Raw genomic sequence first — 23816 nt, 5'->3', positions numbered from 1 at the left:
ATAACTCAAATGACCATATTATCAAACTGTATTCAAAAAACAACTATATGCCATTTACAGTAGAGAATGTAAGCACACAGGAAGATGAAAGTAAAAATATATATATACTGAGCAAATACTAATTAAAGGAAGTGTGGGATATAGCTATTTTATACAGATAAAATAGACTTTAAGGCAAAAATAAAAGCAGGCACTATCTAGTGATAACGTGTTCCATTCATTAGGAAGATATGAAAATTCTAATTCTGTATGTACTGAATATCATGCTTTTAAAACGAGAAGCAGAAAGTGAAAAAGCTGAAGGTAGAATTTGACAAATCAGCCTTAATAGTGATATTTTAAACGTAACTCTCAGTAACTAATAGACTGTTAGGATAGAGAATATTTACTTAGGCCGGGCGCGGTGACTCAAGCCTGTAATCCCAACACTTTGGGAGGCTGAGACGGGCGGATCACGAGGTCAGGAGATCGAGACCATCCTCGTTAACCCGGTGAAACCCCGTCTCTACTAAAAAAAATACAAAAAACTAGCCGGGTAAGGTGGCAGGCGCCTGTAGTCCCAGCTACTCAGGACGCTGAGGCAGGAGAATGGCGTAAACCCGGGAGGCGGAGCTTGCAGTGAGCTGAGATCCAACCACTGCACTCCAACCTGGGCGACAGAGCGAGACTCCGTCTCAAAAAAAAAAAAAAAAAAAAGAAAAAAAAGAAAATATTTACTCCTACTATATAACTGATGGGTCACAGAAAAAATGACTAAAGTAAATAGAAGATATCTATTATAAGGATAAGAAAAATATTACAAACTAAAATGTGGAATTTAGGTAAAGCACTGCTTACAGAAAATTTATAGACTTAAGTTCACGTACAAGAAAAGCAGCAAGAGTGAAAATGATTTGACTCTTAACTAAATAAGTTAAAAAAAAAATACAAATACAATAAGCCAAAAGAAAATAGAATAAAGGAAATTAAGAACAAAGCTTACTGAAATTGAATAGAAATTCAAGTCAGGCTTCAACTGTTCCTCGCAGCTACATTGCAAGGAATACGAGATTTTTTTTTTTTTTTTTTTTTTTTTTTGAGACGGTGTCTAGCTCTGTCACCCAGGCTGGAGTGCAGTGGCATGATTTTGGCTCACTGTAACCTCTGCCTCCTGGGTTCAAGTGATTCTCCTGCCTCAGCCTCCTGAGTAGCTGGGATTACAGGCGCCCGCTACCACACTCAGCTAAATTTTTGTATTTTTAGTAGAGACAGGGTTTCACTGGATTGGCCAGGCTGGTCTCGAACTCCTGACCTCATGATCTACCCACCTCAGCCTCCCAAAGTGCTGGGATTACAAGCATGAGCCACCATGCCCAGCCATAGGAATACAAGATTTTAAAAAATCCTAAAACACACCATAATTATATCCACAAAGTCTTGAGATACTGAAATTATTAGAGATATAAAAAGGGTATTTAATAGGTCTAAAAAACAAGTAATGGTTTGAAATTGTGAGCAAGAAACAAGAGACTATAAAAATGATCAAGTGGATTTTAAAAGATAATACAGAATCTTAAAATAAAAGCTCATAATAATTAAAACTTATTTATTTTGTTTAATCAATAAATGACTAAGTTGAATAAAGAGTTGAGTTGTATAATGAACGAAATAGTAAATTATACAAAGTTAAAGGGATTAATGAACAAGCCAAGAAAATTTTACAGAGTGCAATAGACATGTAAAATATGTGAGAGAGGTTAGGAGATGTTGAGGATTGAATAAGAAGGTACAACTAATGTTTACTTGGAGATCTAGAGGGTATAATAGAGAATATAAGGAAGAGCATTATTTGAAGTGCTAAAAGCTGGGAGCTTTTCAGAATTTTTGAAAAATGCTAATCCTGAGTTCATTCCAAGATGGCCAACTACATGCAAGCAGGAGGAACATATCCCACCAAGTGACCAAAACACTGGGAAGACTGGTGCGCTCCTAGTAAATCTTCAAAGAAAAGGCATTGAGAGGGGACAGAAGGAAGCCACAGATGCTGGTTCAAGGCACAGAAAGCTGGGAATCCTGCATGGGGCTACAGTGCACCGGGACTTGTTCTTGGCCCCCAACTACTCCTGCAGGAGGGGTGAGTTAAACAGGCAAGCAGTACTTCGAATAATGCTTCTTCCTTACAGTCTCTATTATACCCTCTAGACCTCTACAGAACTCTCCACCAAAAAACAACAGAATAGGCCAGACTTGGTGGCTCACGCCTGTAATCCCAGCAGTTTGGGACGCCAAGGTTGGTGGATCATTTGAGGTCAGGAGTTTGAGACCAGCCTGACCAACATGGTGAAACCCCGCCTCTACTAAAAACACAAAAACTAGCCGGATGTGGTGGTGGTCACCTGTAGTCCCAGCTACTCGGGAGGCTGAGGCAAGAGAATTACTTGAACCAGGGAAGTGGAGGTTGTAGTGAACTGAAATAATGCTACGGCACTCCAGCCTGCACAACAGAGTAAGACTCTGTCTCAAAAAAACAAAGACACAAACAGAAAAAACAGAATATACATTCTTCTCATTGTCACATGGTACATACTCTGAAATCAACCACACAATCAGACATATAATTATGCTCAGCAAATACACAAAAACCCCTGAAAATTATACCAACCACTCCTTCAGACCACAGTACAATATAATTAGAATTAAAGAGTAAGAAAATTGCCCAGAACCACACAAGTACATGGAAATGAAACAACCTGTTCATGAATGACTTTTGGGTAAATAATGAAATTAAGGGAGAAATCAAGGAGTTCATTGAAACCTATGAAAACAAGGACACAACATACCAGAATCTCTGGGACACAGCTAAGGCAGTGTTAAGAGGGAAATATATAGCACTAAATGCCCACATCGAAAAGTTACAAATATCTCAGTTTAACAACTTAACATCACAAATAAAAGAACTAAAGAAGGAAGAGCAAACCAACCTCAAAGCTAGCAGATGACACAAACTAATCAAAATCAGAGCTGAATAGAAGAAGTCAAGACATGAAAACCATTCAAAAGATCAATGAATCCAAGATCTGTTTTTTTTTGGAAAAATTATTAAGATATATTACTAGCTAGACTAATAAAGAAGAAAAGAGAAAAGATCCAAATGAACACAATTGGCAATGACAAAAGAGGTAATACCACTGACCTCACAGAAATACAATCATCAGAAACTATTCTGAATACACTATGCACACAAACTAGAAAATCTAGAAGAAATGGATAAATTCCTGGACATATATACCCTCCCAAAACTGAACCAGGAAGAAATTCAATTTCTGAACAGACCAATAATGAGCCCCAAAACTGAATAAGTAGTAAATAGCTTACCAACAAAAAGCAGCTCAGTACCAGAGTGATTCACAGCCAAATTCAACCACAGGTATGAATAAAAGTTGATTTGATATAATTCCTACTGAAGCTGTTCCAAAAAATTGAGGAGTAGGAACTCCTCCCCAACTCCTTCTATGAGGCCAGCATCATCCTGATACTAAAGACTGGCAGAGACACAACAAATAAAGAAAACTTCAGGCCAATATCCTTGGTGAACATCGATGCAAAAATCCTCAACAGAATACTGGCAAACCAAATCCAGCCGCACATCAAAAAGCTAATTCATCACAATCAAGTAGGCTTCATCCCTGGGATGCAAGGTTGGTTCAACATATGCAAATCAGCAATTGTGATTCATCTCATAAACAGAACTAAAGACAAAAACCACATGATCATCTCAACAGATGCAGAAAAGGCTTTTGATACAGTTCAATATCCCTTTGTGTTAAAAACTCTCAATGAACTAGGTATTGAAGGAACATATCTTAAACTAATAAGAGCCATCTATGACAAACCCACAGCCAGCAACATACTAAATAGGCAAAAGCTGAAAGCATTCCCCTTAAAAACTGGCACAAGACAAGAATGCCCGCTCTCACCACTCTTACTCAACATAGTATTGGAAATACTGGCCAGAACAATCAGGCAACAGAAAGAAAGAAAGGGGATCAAAATAGTCAAAGTATTCCTGTTTGCAGATGACATGACTCTGTATCTAGGAAACCCTATAATCTTGGCCCAAATACTCCTTCAGCTGATGAACAAATTCAGCAAAGTTTCAGGATACAAAATCAACATACCAAAAAACCCCACTAACATTCCTATACACCAAGAACAGCCAGGCTTGATATGCACCAAAACAGAACTTCTTGACAGCATAAAATCCACAGGGCCTATAAAACAGTAACACAATGAGAAAAACTGAAAGTATCTAGGTAACAATGACATGATAAATGAAACTGCACCTCACATCTCAATATTAATGTTAAATGTAAATGGCTAAATGCTCCAATTAAAATATACAGACTGGCATAATGGATACAAAAATTACAAAACAAATATAAACTGTCTTCAAGAGGCTTACCTAAAATGTAAAGATCAATATAAATTCATGGTAAAAAAGTGGAAAAAGATATTCTATGCAAATGGAAACCAAAGCAAAGAGGAATAGTTATTCTTAGATCACGCAGTCTTTAAAGCAACAACAGAAAAAGACAAAAAGGTCATTTTATAATGATAAAAGGATAACTTCAACAGGAAGATATAATTCTAAATTCATATGTGCCTTACACAGGAGCTCCCATTTTCATAAAACAATTACTACTAGACCTAAGACAGCAACACAATAATAGTGGGAAAATTCAATACTCCACTGACTGTACTACACAGATCATCAAGACAGAAAGTCAACAAAGAAAAAACAGACTTAACTTATATTCTAGAACAAATGGACATAACAGGTATTATAGAACATTCTACCCAAGAACTGCAGAATATACATTCTTCTCATGAGCACATGCAACAGCCTCCAAGACAGACCATACAATAGGTCACAAACAAGTCTCAATAAATTTTGAGAAATCAAAATAATATCAATTATCTTTCAGACCACAGTGGAATAAAACTAGAAATTAACTCCACAAGGAACCCTCATAGCTATACAAATACACAGAAATTAAACAATCTGCTCCTGAATGATTTTGAGGTTAATGATGAAATCAAGATAGAAATTTAAACAGTCTTTGAAATAAATGATAATAATGACACAAGTTATCAAAACCCTGGGATACAGCAAATGGAATGCTAAAAGGAAAGTTTATAGCGCTGAATGCCCACATTAAAAAGTTTAAAAGATCACAAATTGGCATTCTAATGTTACAGTCTAAGGAACTAAGGAAAAAATAACAAATTAAATCCAAAGCTAGCAGAAGAAGAGGAATAACAAAGATTGGAGCAGAACCAAAAGAAATTAAACAAACAAACAAACAAAAAATACAAAAGATCAATGAAACAAAAAGCTGGTTCTTTGAAAAGATAAACAAAATTGATAGACCATTAGCAAGATTAACCAAGAAGAGAGAAGATTCAAATAAGCTCAATTAGAAATGAAATTGAGACATTACAACTGACACCACAGTGGGGGGGGGGGGGGGAAGATCATTTGAGATTACTATGAACATTTCTAGGCACACAAACTAGAAAACCTATAGGAAATGGATAAATTCCTGGAAACATAAAACCCTCTTAGATAAAGTCAGGAAGAAATAGAAACCCTGATTAGACCAATAATAAGCAGCGAGATGGGAGAAGTAACAAGAAATTTGCCAACAACAACAACAGCAACAACAACAAAAAACCAGGACCAGATGGATTCACAGCTGAATTCTATCAGACGTTCAAAGAAAAATTGTCATCAATCCTACTGAAACCATTACAAAAGATAGAGGAAGAGGGAATCTTACCTAAATCATTCTATGAAGCCAGCATCACTCTGATACAAAAACCAGGAAAGGGTACAACAAAAAAAGAAAACTACAGACTAATATTTCTTTTGAACATAGATGCAAAATTCTCAATAAAATACTAGCTAGCTGAATCTAACAGCAAATCAAAAAGATAATACACCACGATCAAGTATGTTTCATCCCGAGGTTGCCGAGATGGTTAAACATACACAAGTCAATATATGTGATACATCACATAAACAGAATTAAAAACACAAATCATATGATCATCTCAATGGATGCAGGAAAAAACCGCTCAATAAAATTCAGTATCCCCTTATGATAAAAACCCTCAACAAACCCAACATCATATTGAAGGAAGAAAAGTTGAAAGAATTCCTCCTGTGAACTGGAAAAAGACAAGGATGCCCACTTTCACCATTCCTATTCAACATAGTACTGGAAGTCCTAGCCAGAGCAAACAGGTAAGAGAAGGAAATAAGGTGATCCATTCTGGAAAAGAGAAAGTCAAACTTCACTGCTCTCTGGTGACATGACTCTATACCTAGGAAACCCAAAATTTTCCTTCAAAAGACTCTTAGATTTGATAAGCAAATTCAGTAAAGTACACACATCAGCAGTGCTGCTTGCTATACACCAACAATGAGCAAGCCGAGAATTAAATAAAGAACTCAATTCCTTTTACAACAGTTACAAAAAAAAAAAAAAAGAAAGAAAGAAAGAAAGAAGAAAAAAAATGAAAATTGAATAACTAGGAATATACTTAACCAAGGAGGTGAAAAATCTCTACAAGGAGAATTACAAAACACTGCTGAAATAAATAATGATGACACAAACAAATGGAAACACATTCCATGCTAACGGATTGGAAGAATCAATTCCGTGAAAATGATCATACTGCCCAAAGCAATCTACAGATTCAATGCAATTCCCATCAAAATACCAACATCATTTTTCACAGAAATAGCAAAAACAATCCTAAAATTCATATGGAAAAAAAAAACACCCCAAATAGCGAAAGCGATCCTAAACAAAAAGAACAAATCTGGAGACATCATATTTACTGGACTTTAAGTTATACTACAAGGCTGTAGTTACCAAAACAACATGGCACTCACAAAAGGAGGCAGATAGACTAAGGGAACAGAATAGACAACCCAGAAATAAAGTAAATGCTTATAAACAGTTGATTTTCAACAAAGCATACAAAAACGTCAATTGGGAAAAGGAAACCCTATTTAATAAATGATGCTGGGAAAACTAGATATCCACATGCAGAAGAATGAAACTGGATCCCTATCTCTCACCTTATACAAAAATAAACTCAAGATGGATCAAAGACTTAATCTAGGACTGAAAGCATACAAATTCTAGAAGATAACTTTGAAGGAACTCTTCTGGACATTGGCCTAGGTGAAGTATTTATGCCTAAAACCCTAAAAGCAAATGGAAAAAAAGCAAAAATAAATAAATGAGACCTGATTAAACTAAAAAGATTCTGCACAGCAAAAGAAATAATCATCAGAATAAACAGACAATCCAGAGTGGAGAAAATATTTTTAAACTATGCCTCTGACAAAGGACTAATATCCAGAATCTACATGGAACTCAAACAAATTAAAAAAAAAAAACAACCCCATCAAAAAGTGGGCAAAGGACATAAACAGACGTTTCTCAAAAGAAAATATACAAATGGCCCACAAACACGAAAAAATGCTCAACATCGCTAATTGTTAGGGAAATGCAAATTAAAACCACAATGGGATACCACCTTACTCCAGTAAGAATGGCTATTATCAAAAAGTCAAAAAATGATAGATGTTGATGTAGTTGTGATGAAAGGAGAATGCTTCTACTCTGCTGGTGGGAATGTAAATTAATACAACCTCTATGAAAAATAGTATGGATATTCCTTAAAGAATTAGAAGTAGATCTACCATTCGATCCAGCCATTCCACTGCTGGATATCTACACAAAGGAAAGAAGTCATTATATGAAAAAGACACATGTACATGTATGTTTATTGCAGCACAATTCACAATTGCAAGGATATGAAGTCAACTTAAGTGCCCACTGACCAATGAGTGGATACAGAAAATATGTTATATATATGCATGCTATGGAATATAGCCATAAAAAGAATGAAATAATGTCTTTTGCAGCAACCTGGAAGCAGCTGGAGGCCATTATTCTATATGGAATACAGAACTACTTATTGGGTACAATATACATTACTCAGGTGATAGGTGCACTAAAATGTCAGAATTCACTACTATATAATCAATCTATGTAACCAAAAATGACTTGTACCCCAAAAGCTATTGAAATAAAAAAAATTTTTTAATCGAACAAACAAGGGATAGAAAGAAACTGCCTTAACATAATAAAAGCCATATATAAAAAAATTCACAGCAAACATAATACTCAATGGTGAAAGACTGAAGGCTTCTCTTCTAAGATCAGAAACAAGATGCCTGCTCTTGCCACTTCTTTTTTTTTATTTTTTTTGAGATGGAGTTTTGCCCTGTCACCCAGGTGGGAGTGCAGTGGCACCATCTCAGCTCACTACAATCTCTGCCACATGGGATCAAGCGATTTTCCTGCCTCAGCCTCCAAGTAGCTGGGATTATGGGTGCCTACCACCATGTATGGCTAATTTTTTTTTTTTTTTTTTGTATCTTTAGTAGAAATGGGGTTTCACTACGTTGGTCAGGCTGGTCTTGAACTCCTGACCCCGGGATCCACCCACCTCGGCCTCCCAAAGTGCTAGGATTACAGGTGTGAGCCACTGCGCCCCGCCTTTGCCACTTCTTTTCAACATAGTACTGAAAATTCTAGCTGGAGCAATTAGGCAAGAAAAAGAGATAAAGGCATCCAAAGTGGAAAAAAATAAGTAAAATTCTCTCTGTTCTAAAATTGTATGATCTCATGTGTGGAAAACTAAATGTTCACCCCAAAAATTGTTGGAACTAATACATTCAGTAAAATAGCAGAATATAAAGTTAACACACAAAAATCAGTTGCATTTCTTCTATACGGTAGCAATGAACAATCTGAAAAAATATTAAGAAAGTGTATCCATTTCACAATAGCATCAAAAAGAATGAAATGCTTATGAATTAACCTAATCAAAGAGGAGAAAGACTTGTACAATGAAAACTACAAAATATTATTTAAAGAAATTAAAGATATAAATAAATGAGAAGATATGTTCATGGATAGAAAGACTTAATATTGTTAAGATGTCAATACTACCCAAAGTGATTTACAGATTCAATGTAATCTTTATCAAAATTCCAAATATTTTTGCAGAAATTAAAAAAAACCCATCCTAAAACTCATATGGCATCTCAAGGGACAACAATAGGCCAAAACAATCTTGAAAAAGAAGAATAAAGCTGGAGGAACTCATACTTCCTGATTTCAAAACTTACTACAAAGTTATAGTAAATCAACGCATTATGGTACTGGCATAAATACAGACTAATGAAACAGAATAAAGAACCAGAAATAAATCCTTGCATATATGGTCAAATTATATTTTACAAGGGTGACAAGACTATTTTATGGGGAAAAGACAATCTTTTCAACAAATGGTGCTGGGGAAATTGGATATTTGAATGCAAAAGAATGAAGTTAGACCCTTATCTAACACCATATACAAAATTAACTCAGAATGGATCACAAATCTAAAAATATAAAACTCGTAAAGGAAAACATAGGGCAAAAATTTCATGATATTGAATTTGGCAGTAATTTCTTGGATATGACAAAGGCTTGGGCAACAAAAGAAGAAACAGAAAAGTTGGACTTTCATTTCATTTAAACTGAAAATGTTAAAGTTTGTGCATCAGAAGACACTATCAACAAAACAAAAGAGCAATTTACAGCATAGGAGAAAATATTTGTATATCTGATAAGAGATTAATATCCAGAATGTAGAAAGAGCTCCAAAACTCAATAACAACAACAACAAAATAAACAACCAGAATAAAAAATGAGCAAAGCACTTGAATAGACTTTTCTCCAAAGAAAATATACAAAGGGCCCATCAGCATATGAAAAGATGCTCGGCATCACTAATCATAAGGGAAAAGCAAATCATAACTACAGTGAGATACCACCTTGCACCCATTAGGATGGCTAATATATTTTAAAAAATAAGCCAGAAGTGTTGGCAAGGATGTGGAGAAACTGGAATTGGAATTCTCGAGCATTGTTGGTAGGATTGCATTATTCACAGTAGCTAAAACACAGAAGCAACCCAAGTATCCCTTAATGGATAAATAGATGAGCAAAATGTGGAATATTCAGAAAATGGAATATTATTCAACGTTAAAAAGAAAGGGCATTATGACATATGTTATAACCTGGATGAACCTTGAGGACATTATGGCAAGTAAAATAAGCCAGGCACAAAGGGCAAATACATAAGATCCCACCTGTATGAGGTACTTAGAATAGTCGAAATCATAGAAATGGAAAATGGAGATGGTTGCCTAGGGCTGAGGATGGGAGAGAAGAGACAGTTATTGTTTAATAGTTATAGAGTTTCACTTTTACAAGATGAAAAGAGTGCTGGAGGTGGTGGTGACGGCTGCAGAACACTATGAATGCATTTAATGCCACGGAACTGTACACTTTAAAGTGGCTAAAATGGTAAATGTCGTTATGTGCATTTTACCACAAATGAAAAATTAGGGGGAAAATGAACCTAATGAGACTGTGAAACAAATGCAAATAGAATAGACATAGCAAGGCTTCCTGGGCATACTAAAATATTTTTCCAAAATTTTAACAGTTGTAGTAGTAATTGGAAAAAAAGAAAAGTTTCAATGTCAGAAGAAGTCATGCTTTAAAATTCATAATGGTTTTGATTTGAATTTGGAGTGCAAGGCAGTTTAAACAAGACAGATCTTCTCTTCTGAAAAAAAAAATATTCTGGGAGTTTTAAAAATCACATAGAAAGGCAGGTTTATAAAGACGAGGAGTTGAAGTATAAATAGAGTAAACAGCATAACTGAATACATCTTTGTTCCAAACATTATACTGGTGATGGAATGACCTTCATAGTTAATGATATCCTTCTATCTCACAGGCTGTTTGACTATATATCATGTGCAGCACACAGGACTAATGTACTTTTACCTGGCTTCTTTCTATCAGGCACCATATGTATGCTGCATCAAATTTCCTGGCAAAAATGTTATTTCAAGGTAATGTGTATAATAAAAATGTTCCCTTGGTGTCACAACAATATTATTTCTCCTCTGACAGTATTGTTAGAATAGTATCTACATTGATAAATACTCATCCGCCAATTCGAATAGGAATATATGTGTGGGTAAGAATAGTCATGCACTCCTTCTCACTATTATGAAATATAAAGACTGAAGTCACTTATTGGAGGAATTCAACGCAAAAGATCAAAAACCTTCCTAAAGAGGCATGAGCAGGCAGGGCACGGTGACTCATGCCTGTAATCCCAGCACTTTGGGAGGCCGAGGCAGGTGGATCACCTGAGGTCAGGAGTTTGAGACCAGCCTGGCCAACACAGTGAAATCCTGTCTCTACTAAAAATATAAAAAATTAGTTGGGCATGGTGGTGGGTGCCTGTAATCCCAGCTACTTGGGAGGCTGAGGCAGGAGAATCACTTGAGCCCACGAGGCAGAGATTGCAGTGAAACAGGATCGCGCCATTGCACTCTAGTCTGGGTGACAGAGCGAGACTCCATCTCAGAAAAAAAAAAAAAAAAAAAAAAAGGCATGAGTTCATTTTAGGACTGCAATTCTCATTTCAATAATTTTAATAACAAAATTTTCCTCCTATAGATGGATATATTATTTTTTCTCTGACTTTTTCATTGTAGTAAAATACACATGACATATAATGTACCATGTTAACTATATTTAAGTGTGCAGTTCAGAGGCATTAAATGCATTCACATTGTTGGCCAACCCATTACCACCAAACATCTCCAGAATGTTTTCATCTTTCTAAACAAATTTTATACCTATTAAACAATACTCATGCATTCCTTCCTCCCTCCAGACCCTGGCAACCATCATTCTGTTTTTGTCTCTATGAATTTGACTACTATGTACCTCATATAAGTAGAGTCATACAGTATTTGTTATTTTGTGTCTGGCTTATTTCAGTTAGCAGAATGTACTCAAGGTTCATCTATGTTGTATCATTTTCCTCATGGTTCATTGATGTTGTATCAAGTTATCAGAATTTCCTTTCCTTTTAAGGCTGATGATACTCCATTGTGTATATATACCACAATATGGTTTGGCTGTGTCCCCACCCAAATCTCATGTTGAAAGGTAGATCCCATAATCCCTACGTATCATGGGAGGGACCTGGTGGGAGGTAATTGAACCATAAGGATGGTTACCCCTAGGCTGCTGTTCTTGGACAGTGAGTGAGTTCTCACAAGATCTGATGGTTTTATGAGGGACTTTTACCCCCTTTTCACTCATAGTTCCCCTTCCTGTCGCCATGAGAAGGATGTGTTTGCTTCCTCTTCTGCCATGATTGTAAGTTTCCTGAGGCCTCCCCAGCCCTGTGGAACTCTGAGTCAATTAAATCTCTTTCCTTTATAAATTACCCAGTCTCAGGTATGTCTTTATCAGCAGCATGAGAACAGACTAATACATACTGTATTTTGTTTATAAATGTGTATATTCCCCCAAATTATTTTTGATATTAAAGCATTATACAGAATTACTGCAATTATATTTGATTATAATGTATTGTGAAAGCCTATAATAAGAGCAACCAGTTTCAAGAACTTTTTATTTACCAGTTTTTAAAATATGCATTATTTATTATCTTTCTCACAACTCTAAAAATGGGATATTACACTAATTTTAGAGATGAAACTGAATACAGTGAGTGTATGTAAATATATCCAGTGATTAATAGAATATGCAGAAGAGCTGGGATTCAAATTTTATGTGCTTAGCTCCGAAGTCTGGGCTCTCTCTCTTCACTCCCTGCCTGGAACTGTTGTGATCATGGTACATTATGTTCTATGTAGTGGAATTTTGCTGAACAGAGAGGCACAGAGTTCAGTTCTGAGCAACGACACCCACTTCCTGTGTGACCTGGACCAAGTCATCTGGCTTCACGAAATTGCTTCACTGTAGAAGGAGAATAACAATAATAATTATATTAATGATAATAAAAGCTAACATTTTTGAGTGCAAACACTGAGTTTGTTTTGCATTTGCTCTTCAATCTTCACAAAAACACAGTAAGATGTATATATATTCCCTTCCTTTTACACATGCAGAAGCTGACACACACAGAGGTTAAGTAGTTTGCCCAAGGTCACACTACTGAAAGTAGCGGGCCAGGATTCAAACCTGAGCCAGTCTGGCTCCTGAACCTGGATGTTAACCACTGCTCACTGCTAGGAGGTTGTGAGAAGTGAGATAAAGCGTGAAAATTGCTTAACTCAATGTCTGACACACCAGAAATCTCTCAAAAAATGTCAGTCATTGTTTTTATGACCATGATTTACTTGCCATTATTCTGTATCTGGTTCTGAATGGCTGCACCTGCTTTCCCTCTTTTACTTTTCCTTGGAAATGTTCCAAGGGCAAGAGGGGAAATTGAGCATCTATCAGGAAATTGCCCTCCTTGGCTGGGAAAAGCAAAAACAGCAAAGACTGCTACGAAGTCGGTTCAACACCAGGCCTAATGTGCACTGCTATTATTCAGGCTGAATTCAAATGAGCTAGGGATATAGCCCTTGCATGTTGTTTGGCATAATGTAATAACATCTGAATTTTAAAAATCTGAATCTCTCCCATTTACCCCAAAGCTAAATCATCAATGCAAATAAGTTGCTGAGAATTCACTGAAAATGTGCTTTTCAAACAAGTTTAATGGGCAAGGAGATGATTAAATAGCTGTGTCCTGCTAAAGTACACAACTTATTATTACTTTTAAAATTCTAAGTCATTGTTTACTTAGATTAAGTTTCCCCTCTGATATTATTTTTCAATAACTACCAATAAATAATCCTGAATTTAGATTTTCTTAATTGTATTGAAATCTTACTGATCTCTTAGTAAAGAATAGTTGTAGTGAATAATTTCATATACCAAGCTTAAGGTTTTGTTTAATGCCTTACTTAACAACACTTGCCCTCACCCTAAAAATAATTTTCAGGAATATGCACTTTTATAAACAAAATGCAGTATGTATTAGTCTGTTCTCATGCTGCTAATAAAGACATACCTCGAGAATGTTGAAACATTCTCATACTCCCAACAACCGACCAGGCAGGCACACATACACCATTTGATACATACTTATTGAGCAACTTTCACAGTCATTTGACTGTGGAGAACACAAAGATAATACAACATAAGAACCTAGCCATTAACTAATATATAATTTCATCACAACACAAATATGTTTATGATTACATACAAATCAAAGAATATTAGAATTTGAAGCTAACGATTTTACAAATTCCATAGTCTTTGGAGTTAAAAAACCTTATATCTAATTTAATATTAATTTTTTAAATAATATATTGGTTATTGAGTTGATATTGTGCTTTGTGTTGTGTATACTATAATGAATAAATAACAGCTCTTATCATCAAGATATGTATAACCTAGAAGTAAAGACAGGGTATTAAAGTCATAAGATAAATCAACATTTTTCCATTCTCTCCCTAAAATACACAAACTGATGTCTATGTACTTCTCCACTTAACAATCAAGGGGTATATTTTTCAAGATTTAATTGTGTTCAACAACTGACCTCATTATGTCAGTTGTACTTCTTTGTAATTATATTACTTTAACTAAACTTACATAAATTAATGAAATATGAGAGTAAAATAGCATGTGTATGTTTCTGTGAAAACTGCTTTAATGTTTTGAAATAATTTTATAAAGTCGAGTTGCCAAAGCACTGCTGTTATATTAAGAGTTGAGTGAGACAAATCTAAAAGATTAAGAATTATTCCAGAAAGATTCTGCAAACAAATCACCTTGCATTTTAAAATATTGGTCAGTATTTAAAAACTGGTATAAATGGAGTACTTACTATTCAGCCATAAAAAGAATAATATCCCATCATTCGCAACAACATGGATGGGACTGGAGGCCATTATGTTAAGTGAAATAAGTCAGGCACAGAAAGACAAACCTTGTATGTTCTCACTTATCTGTGGATGCTAAAAATTAAAATAAAACAATTGAACTCAGGAAGATAGATCATAAAAGGATGGCAGGCCAGGTGCGTAATCTCAGCACTTTCAGAGGCCAGAGCAGGAGGATCCCCTAAGGACCAATCTGACCAACATGGAGAAATCCTGTCTCTACTAAAAATACAAAATTAGCCGGGTGTCGTGGTGCATGCCTGTAATCCCAGCTACTCAGGAGGCTGAGGCAGGAGAATCGCTTGAACCCAGGAGGTGGAGGTTGCGGTGAGCCGAGATCGCGCCATTTGCACTCCAGCCTGGGGAACAAGAACGAAATTCCATCTCAAAAAAAAAAAGAAGATGGCTACCGGAGGCTGGGAAGGGTAGTTTGGGGGAGATAGTGGAGGAAAGGGGGATGATTAATGGGTACAAAAAAATAGAAAGAATAAGTAAGGCCCAGTGTTTGATAGCACAATAGGGTGACTACAATAAAAAATAATTTAATTGTACATTTCAAAATATCTAGAGAGTTTAATTAGATTATATGTAACACAAAGAATAAATGCTTGAGGTGATTTATCCTGATGGAATTACTATGCCTTGCATGCCTGTATCAAATTATCTCATGTAACCCATAAATATATGCACCTACTATGTACCCACAAAAATTTAAAAAAATTAAAACCGTAGTACACATATAATTATAATAACCTGTGACTCATGCAAGCATAGCACAGCCTGGATGTCAGTCCTACTGGAGAAGTGACACAGTTGAAATCTGAAAGAGGTAGCACAAGGTGAAGAGAGATGCAAAAGTGTCATGAGCAAAAGAAATAGTGTATTTAAAGTCTTGGTGGCAAAAAAAGATGTGAAAACAGCTCAGGGCAGCTGAATTACAAGTGATAGAGGTTGTGAAAAGGGGATGAGTCTAGAGAAATTCTCAGGAGACAGATCTCGACAATGAGGAATTTTTTAATAAATGAGGGGCATGATTAGATTCTCTTAGCAAGATCACTTTGGCCTCCACAGAACTAGATTTGGGAGGGGAGGGTGAGGAGCAAGCCTGTGAGTATTGAAGTGGCTCTTCGCCTGGACAGTCTAGTCACTAGGGGAAAGAAGGAGGGAGTTAAGCTTAGTCTAATTGCCAAGAAGATAGAAAGAACTGAACAGATCAAGAGAAATTCAAGAGGTGAAATTAGCATGAACTGGTGAGTAATCAATGCGGAGGGTAAAGGAGAAGTCAAAGCTGACTCTCAGATTTCTGACTTGTTAACTGGGTCACGGTGCCATTTAAAGAAATAGGGAACAATGGGAAAAGAGCAGGCAGAGGAGATAAGGTGATAAGTTCTGCTCAGCTCTATCTCATTATATTAAAAAAGGAAGCTAATTTCTAGAGAGAGTAAGTCTTCTACCTCAAGTAACAAAGCCAGAAATTGAGTTCAGAACTTCTGACCAACACTCCCTCCCTGCCTCTATCAGTCCAATTCCCTTTCTACCCATATAGTGCAAACACCCACCCATAATTCAATCTACGGTTTTATTCCAGACAGATCATTACGAAACCCCCAGATATGACTATAAATGTTCTTTCATCCCTCTCCCTGCTGCCAATTTCATATCTGCCCCCATAAACCCAAAAAAACCTTGGCTTAGCATTGCGTTGAACCCTACCAACATAAGTTTCACACAGTAAAATCTTTTATCTTTTAAAATCAGTTTCAATGGAAATATGACCCACAGAAAGATGAATGGAGCAGCCTTCTGTGAAATAGGTTGAAAATAATTGCATGTCAGACAGGGTTTGGAGAGGAGCCAGTGAGGTATTAAGTGAAAATGTGGAGGAACAGACCCTCCACGACTCTGAATTTGAAAGCTCAAACATTGGGGCTGGGAATATTTTATCCTCATTGGAAGGGCATGTGATTTATTTCCTCTGACTGCTAATTGGCACAGAAAGTAGATTAGTGGATTTCAAAAAGGAATTAAACAAAGCTTATGTGTCTTGAAAAATACTTAAGTGGCATTGGTTTGAATTTACAGGCTCCAACAGTGAGCAGCATAGCACAGACAGAGCAATTAGTAGTTAAATAAATGAGTGCTTCCGAAAATGTTTTTATTTAAAGTCTTTAGCAGAAGATGAGTGAAAAGGGGAAGATTCTGAGCCCTGAATAGAAGGGAAACTTGACTTGATAAAGGCCTCCCTGTATTCAATTATTCTCTTGTGATTGTTCTATTATTGAGAATGCAAAATTTTGGCTGGATAAGAAATACTGCTTTTATCCATTTGTTCTTTCATTCAGCTAATATTTATTGAGTGTTCATTGTGCCGTGCATTGTTCTAGACCTGTGGTTCTTAATCTGGCAATTGTACATCTCCCCCACCCCAGAGGATGTTTGGCAAGGTTTGGAGTAGTTTTTTGGTTCTCACGGCTGGGGTCAGGGGTGGCTACCAGCACCTGGTAGTCATGCTTCTGCTAATATCGTACAATGCACAGGACCACTCCCCACAACAAAGAATTAGTAGCATAAATATTGAGAAATCCTGTTCTAGATGCTAGCAATAGAGCAATGAAAAAAAAGAAAAAAGAGAGAAAAACCTCAGCCCTTATGAAACTTAAATTTTAATGATAGAAGAGAAACAATAAACCAGTTAATAAGGAAACATATAGCTACCAGATAGTGACAAGGCACTATGAAGAAAAATAAAGCAGGTGCTGCTGGTGGTTACTATTGTATAGAAAGGTCAAGAAGACCTCATTACTAAGGTGATTTTTGAGCAGAAACTTAAAGAGAAGCAAGTCATGGTACAATAGTGAAGGCTGATCCTATCATTGTTTTGTTTTGTGTTGATTTTTCTTCCAGTACTGCATGAATTCAAGGTAAAGGTAAGTTTGAAATAATTTCTGGGAAAATTATCAGAGCATTCTTGCTTCCACACACCACTTTTTATCACTAAAACTTTTATATAGGTTTAGATGTAGAGGAATACAATTCTCCATTCTTTACCCATTTTAGAAAAATGAGAAACAGAGTTAGTTTTCCTTTCAACCAATTGAAACAGACTCTTTTAGTTCAACTTAGTTAATTATTGCAGGTCACAGGTTCCAAACACTATATACAAAACAGTGATTGATGCATCAGTGTATGTATATACACACATATATTTTTCATAAGTGTGCATTATATATGCATATAGTATACACAGTGAATATATTAACATACTCTTTACTACACATGAGGTAATATGAGGGCAGAAAAGGTCATCAGGGTTTGAACGTAAACATATAAATGTGGAAAAGGATATTTTGAAAATAAGATCAAATTATGATTTGAATTTTTTTTTGTTTTTCATTTGCACACACTTATAAGAACACATAGCAAAAAAGATATAGAATTTGAGCTTTTCTTATAGATTTAACCCATTCCAAAATCTTATTTGATTTATGATTCACTGAAAGAAAAATCTAACTACAATTGTATGATTCTTATATTCTATATATAAAAAAACAAACACTTAAAAATGTTTGCTCACAACTGCAATTTAATGAAGCTTCATATTTCTCAGAGTTGTTCTGCCTTTTTTCCAAGGATTCGTTTATTAAAAGCAATGTAATTTTACATCTTAAGTTAATATTTTACTTCTATGCAGAAATGCTCATAATAAAGAAGCAAAAGCATACTATGAGATTATAATTGCAGTATTTTAAAAAATATTTAGTAAAGTTTTCAATAGTTTAAAAACAGTAGCACCATTGTAACACAATGACAATCCTAAATGTCTGATTGGAGTGGCATTAACAAGCTCTTCAAATGCTGAGTATTTCAAATATGTTATTTATAGTTTTAGATGTATGGATCTGGTTAACAGAAAGAAGGAAATGAGAAAATCACTTAGAATGTTTGATTATCTCAGAACAAAAATAATTTAATTTCTATATCTATATCTGGTTATGAAAATGTGATATTATGTTCAGAGGAATAACTTATCAGTTCTCCAGTACATGGGTAGATGTGATTTTTTTTTATGCCCTTGCTAATGATGGCAGAATTTTAAAGGATGATTCAACAGAACATAGTATAGAGAAGAGAAATGTGAGACATGAGAAAAATGGATAAATAATTCCTTCAGCTGAGTTAGATTCATAACCAGGTGCTGTGACCCTGAAGCCAGAGAAGAGGTAATCAAGAGCTGGCTGAGATGGAATGAGCCACGGAGAAGGGCCTCCTTTATTCACCAGGACTTTCACCGCACAACTGCCACACCATTCATTGATTGTTTATTCATGTATTCATTTACTCACTCATTAACTCAACAAACATAGTAATTGAGTACATACCAACTTTTCTAGGAACTATAGATATAAATATGCCTGTCTTCAAGAAGTTCAACTGAGAGAGATATTGACATGTAAATACCAACTATGTGACATATAGAGAGGGCGTGAGACATGAATATCCTTTAGGGGTAATGACTGAGAAGGTTAGACATAGAAAGATGAGTCAGGGTTTATAAAACAACTGGGATGGGGGTGAGCCCTCCTTATCAAGTCATACCAGTCCAAAGTAGAACTGTCCTGCATGATGGAAACCAAAATAAAATTCTAAGTTCCCCAACCATCTGAATAAACCCCTCCACTTGGTCAAGGGCATTGCAAAGTTAAATTGGAAAACTAATTCAGGCCATGATGAGAAAGGGGAGTTGGATATGCCTCATTATTCCATCATCCCTGTTCGAATTCAGACACAGCTGAATTAACATTAACATTAAAACTGATCTGAAGACCCACAGAACAGATTGTTTAAGTCTGGTAAGAAACATTTACAGTCTATTCTCTCTGAAGCCTGCTACCTGGGATCTTCATTTGTATGATAAAACCTTGGTCTCCACAACCCCTTATCTTAACTCTGACATTCGTTTCTATTGATTCCAGGTCTTTAGATAATAACTTAACCAATTGCCAACCAGAAAATCTTTGAATCTGCCTATGACCTGGAAGCCCCCAGTTGTCCCACCTTTCCTGACCCAAGCTTAAAATGTATAAAACCAAGTTGTAGGCTGACCACGTTGGGCACATGTTCTCGGGATCTCCTGAGGGCTGTGTCATAGGTCATTGGCCACTCATATTTGGCTCAGAATAAATATCTTCAAATATTTCACAGAGTTTGACTCTTTTCATTGACAAAAGTAACACTGTCCTCCAGGCCAGAGAAGAGACAGAGTCAAATTGGGAAAAGCCTTACATTCCATTTTAATGCTGCAAACCAGGGGCCACCAAACTTTTTAATTATTTTTTATTGTGGCAAAATATTCATGACATAAAATTTACCATGTTAACTACTTTTAAGTAAACAGTTCAGTAGCATTAAATACATTCACATTATTGTGCAATCATTAGAACTTTTTCATCTTCCCAAATTGAAATTCTACCCATTAAACAATAACTCCCCATTTCCTGCTTCCCCCAACCCCTGGAAACCACCATTCTATTTTTTGTCCCTATGAATCTGACTACTCTATGTACCACATATAAGTAGAATCACATAGTGTTTGTCCTTTTGTGCCTAGCTTATTTTAGTTAGCACAATGTCTTTGATGATCATCCATGTAGTAGCGTGTCAGAATTTCATTGCAAATGTTTTTATTGTGTCAGTTAAACTGTTCTGTGTATACACCTCTAATGTATGTATAGTATTAATGTATCATACACATTATGAAGCATACACAACAATAAATATTTTCAAAGAGCTATACTGAAAAACAAACTTATTTTTTTCTTTGCACAATAGATTGTCTGTAAAATCTCCTGGGGTTTATATATTCCCCTCTTTGGGTACCGCTGCTAGCTATAGAAAAATGAAAAGCAATGAGGAGTGTTAAGCAAAGGAGCCATGTCGTTTGACACTCTGACCCAGTCTTTCACCAAGCACCCTAATCCAGGTAAGTACTCTGTAGTTAGTGATGACAAGGAGTTTTCGAAGACTAGATAATTCAGATAATCAGTTTTGTTTTTTTAGAGTAGAATATTTTAGTGGTTCTGTGAAGTATAGACCTTATTCAATGCAAGTGCATATCTTTCTAATTTCCAAGCATATAGAACATTTTGTTGAGAAGCATAAAATAACACAGCTACTGAAAAATACTTGTTGGTCACTGTTCACTTCAAGATTGCAGATGAATGTATTGGCAGAACTTACGGTTCTCTTGATGCTTGTGAGTATTGTTCAAAGATTTATTAAAATCAGTTGCTTTCTTAAGAGCAAACCACAAAACAGGTACTACTACTAAAAACTAAGGTTAGAACGGGAAAATTGCATGATAGTTGAAAAAGCACTGACTTTGGAGCCAAGCAGTACCTCAGGAAAACTCTCACTTCACCAGTTACTATTAATAGCTATGTGACCACTGGGAGAATGCCTATACCTCTCTTAACCTCTGTTTTATCATCTATAAATATATGGCAATAACTTTTTTGCAAAGTTGCTAAGGGCATGAAATGACGTACTGCACTTAAGTGCCTACTACAGATGTTCAGTTGGTGTTTGTACCTGCTCTTCCATTTAGAAATCCCCAAACACAAAAACTAGTATTATTACCTTGTCCTATGTATGAGGACCAGCATAATCCCTCTGCCTGGAATGCCTTCTGCCCTAAAAGTCCTAATTGGATTTCAAGAATCAGATTTCAATGTATTTTCTTTTGGCATTTCAGAGGTACAATTAAGTTCTTTCTTATCATAGCTCCTGTATTGCTTTATTTATGTCTCTAATAGTAATAACCACTTAATATGTGGTGGATGCCATGTTAGTACCAGTTCCCCTTAAAGGAAGGGATAAATTATTATTTCAGCTGCCAGGAGTACAACCAGCAGATATGCCCTCTTTAGGAATTATCCCAGATGAGAGCACCTCTCAGGTCATGCCCTTTCCCAAGATAGCCACATCCCCAAACATAAAGTGTGATACAAGGGCCCAGGTCCTTCACAACACTGGGGACAACTCCAAAAAATCATCCATCTTTAGAACTCCCTTCAGAGTTGGCTAAAGCTTCCAATGAGACCACATCACAGCTCGGCCTCTCCCTCTGCCCAGGCTTATGTCCTTCCCTTTTCTTCCCCAGGTGGTGGTCCAAGAATGTTTCCTAGTAAGTCCCCTCCACCCTAATCTCTATTTCAGAATTTGCAACTCGGAAACCCAATTTGCAATATACTTCAGGCACTTATTATGTTACTGCAATAATTTGTTCACAGCCTGTCTCACTCATTGGGCTGGGTGTGCTTCTGATATTTAAAAAAATATTCTTAGGATCTAGTCATACCTGGCACATGTGAATACCTAGCAAATATTTGTTGAATAAATTCATTTAAAAAGAGATCCTATTTTTCTTGGTCAGGAAACTCTATTCTCTTCTTTAATTAAATGTATTTATTTATAATCTTTCTTTACAGGAAAAGAATGTAAAGAAGTTAACTGAAAGTTAACTACCATTACATAGTGGGAAAGTGAGAATGACAGAATTGTAAAAGCAAGTATGTCATCAGGATCAATATAGTTGTAATTATTCATTGCATATTATAAAGTCATTCAATAAATAGTCATTGAGCAGAATAACTGTATACCAGGCATTGCTTAAATGCTAAGTCTTTTTCTCCAAGGAGAGTTATATTCAATTGACAGCAAAAGCCAAAAATAGAATAAAGCAGTATAATTTAATAGAGTGATAGGTAGTATGAAAGCCACTGAGGGGGATCAGAACACGCCATCCCTAAATATGCCACTTTGGGATATTGATTATTTTGAGCTGGAGATGCTCAATAGCAGACGCAGGAAGGGCTCTCTGCCTTTTCCTTTTTTACTTAAAAGCAGAGTGTAAGTTTACCATGAGAAAAGTGCCCTCCCTGTATCACCAAGAAGGGAATATTCTTATCATCACAGACAGGGAGTTGACACAGAGATGAGCCTACACAAACAAATCTTACAAAAATAACCCTTATCTTCCATTAGCTTCTCCCATGTATTTCCTAGTCACTTTTCCACAATTTCTTTCCCCAACCCTAAACTCTTTTACTTTGGCTTTATCATATCTCCACAATTTATGACTCTGTTAAAATGTTATATAAGCCCCTAGGTCTAACTGCTTCTTTGAGGTTTTTACCTCTTTCTTTCTACAAAGCCCACCATGACACATAAAAATATTAACCTCAAGTAAAACTTGTATGCTTTTTCTTTTGTTAGTATGTCTTTTGTCTGTATAATTCACAGGTCCTGGTCACAGAATTTAAGAGGATAGAGGAAAAGTATTTCCTCACCTACATCACTTTAGGTCGGATGGTCAGGGAGGGACTCCCAAAAAGGGTGAACAGATACTTCAGTGATAAAAATCCACACTTGCAGAGATTTGGGGAAAGAAACTTCTATTTTATTTTATTATGTCATTTATTTATTTATTTTTTTATTTTTTTATTTTTTGAGACTCCAGGCTGGAGTGCAGTGGCACGATCTCAGCTCACTGCAACTTCTGCCTCCCAGGTTCAAGTGATTCTTGTGCCTCAGCCTCCCGAGTAGCTGGGATTACAGGCATGCACCACCACCCAGCCATTTTTTTTTTTTCTTAGTAGAAACAGGGTCTCACCATGTTGCCCAGGCTGGTCTCAAATTCCTGGGCTCAAGCGATAGACCCACCTTGGCCACCCAAAGTGCTGGGATTATAGGCATGAGCCACCAGACCCTGCCTATATGGGAAAGAAACTTTTAGACAGACAAAATAGCTAATATAAAGGCCAGGGAACAAAACCAAATTTGACCCTAAGTTCCCAGCAGCTAA

The 23816-nt window shown here is 36.1% G+C and overlaps 1 protein-coding gene and 1 long non-coding RNA gene across 2 annotated transcripts in view; both read right to left on the bottom strand.

Moving 5' to 3' along the window:
- ARHGEF38 (Rho guanine nucleotide exchange factor 38) overlaps window positions 1-23816 on the bottom strand; it is a 124142-nt gene that overhangs the window by 92079 nt on the left and 8247 nt on the right. The gene's annotated exons all lie outside the window — the stretch shown is intronic.
- On the bottom strand, window positions 12635-23356 carry LOC135970807 (uncharacterized). The gene is made up of 3 exons (XR_010586655.1): window positions 23302-23356; window positions 21590-21652; window positions 12635-12971 (listed from the first exon to the last, which is right to left on the bottom strand). It is a non-coding gene; the product is annotated as an uncharacterized lncRNA (long non-coding RNA).

Source organism: Macaca fascicularis, chromosome 5 (genome assembly GCF_037993035.2).
Source record: "Macaca fascicularis isolate 582-1 chromosome 5, T2T-MFA8v1.1".
In the NCBI taxonomy this organism is placed as follows: Eukaryota; Metazoa; Chordata; class Mammalia; order Primates; family Cercopithecidae; genus Macaca; species Macaca fascicularis.
Note: the sequence above shows the minus strand (reverse complement) of the source record. Positions and strands in the feature narration are given on the sequence as shown.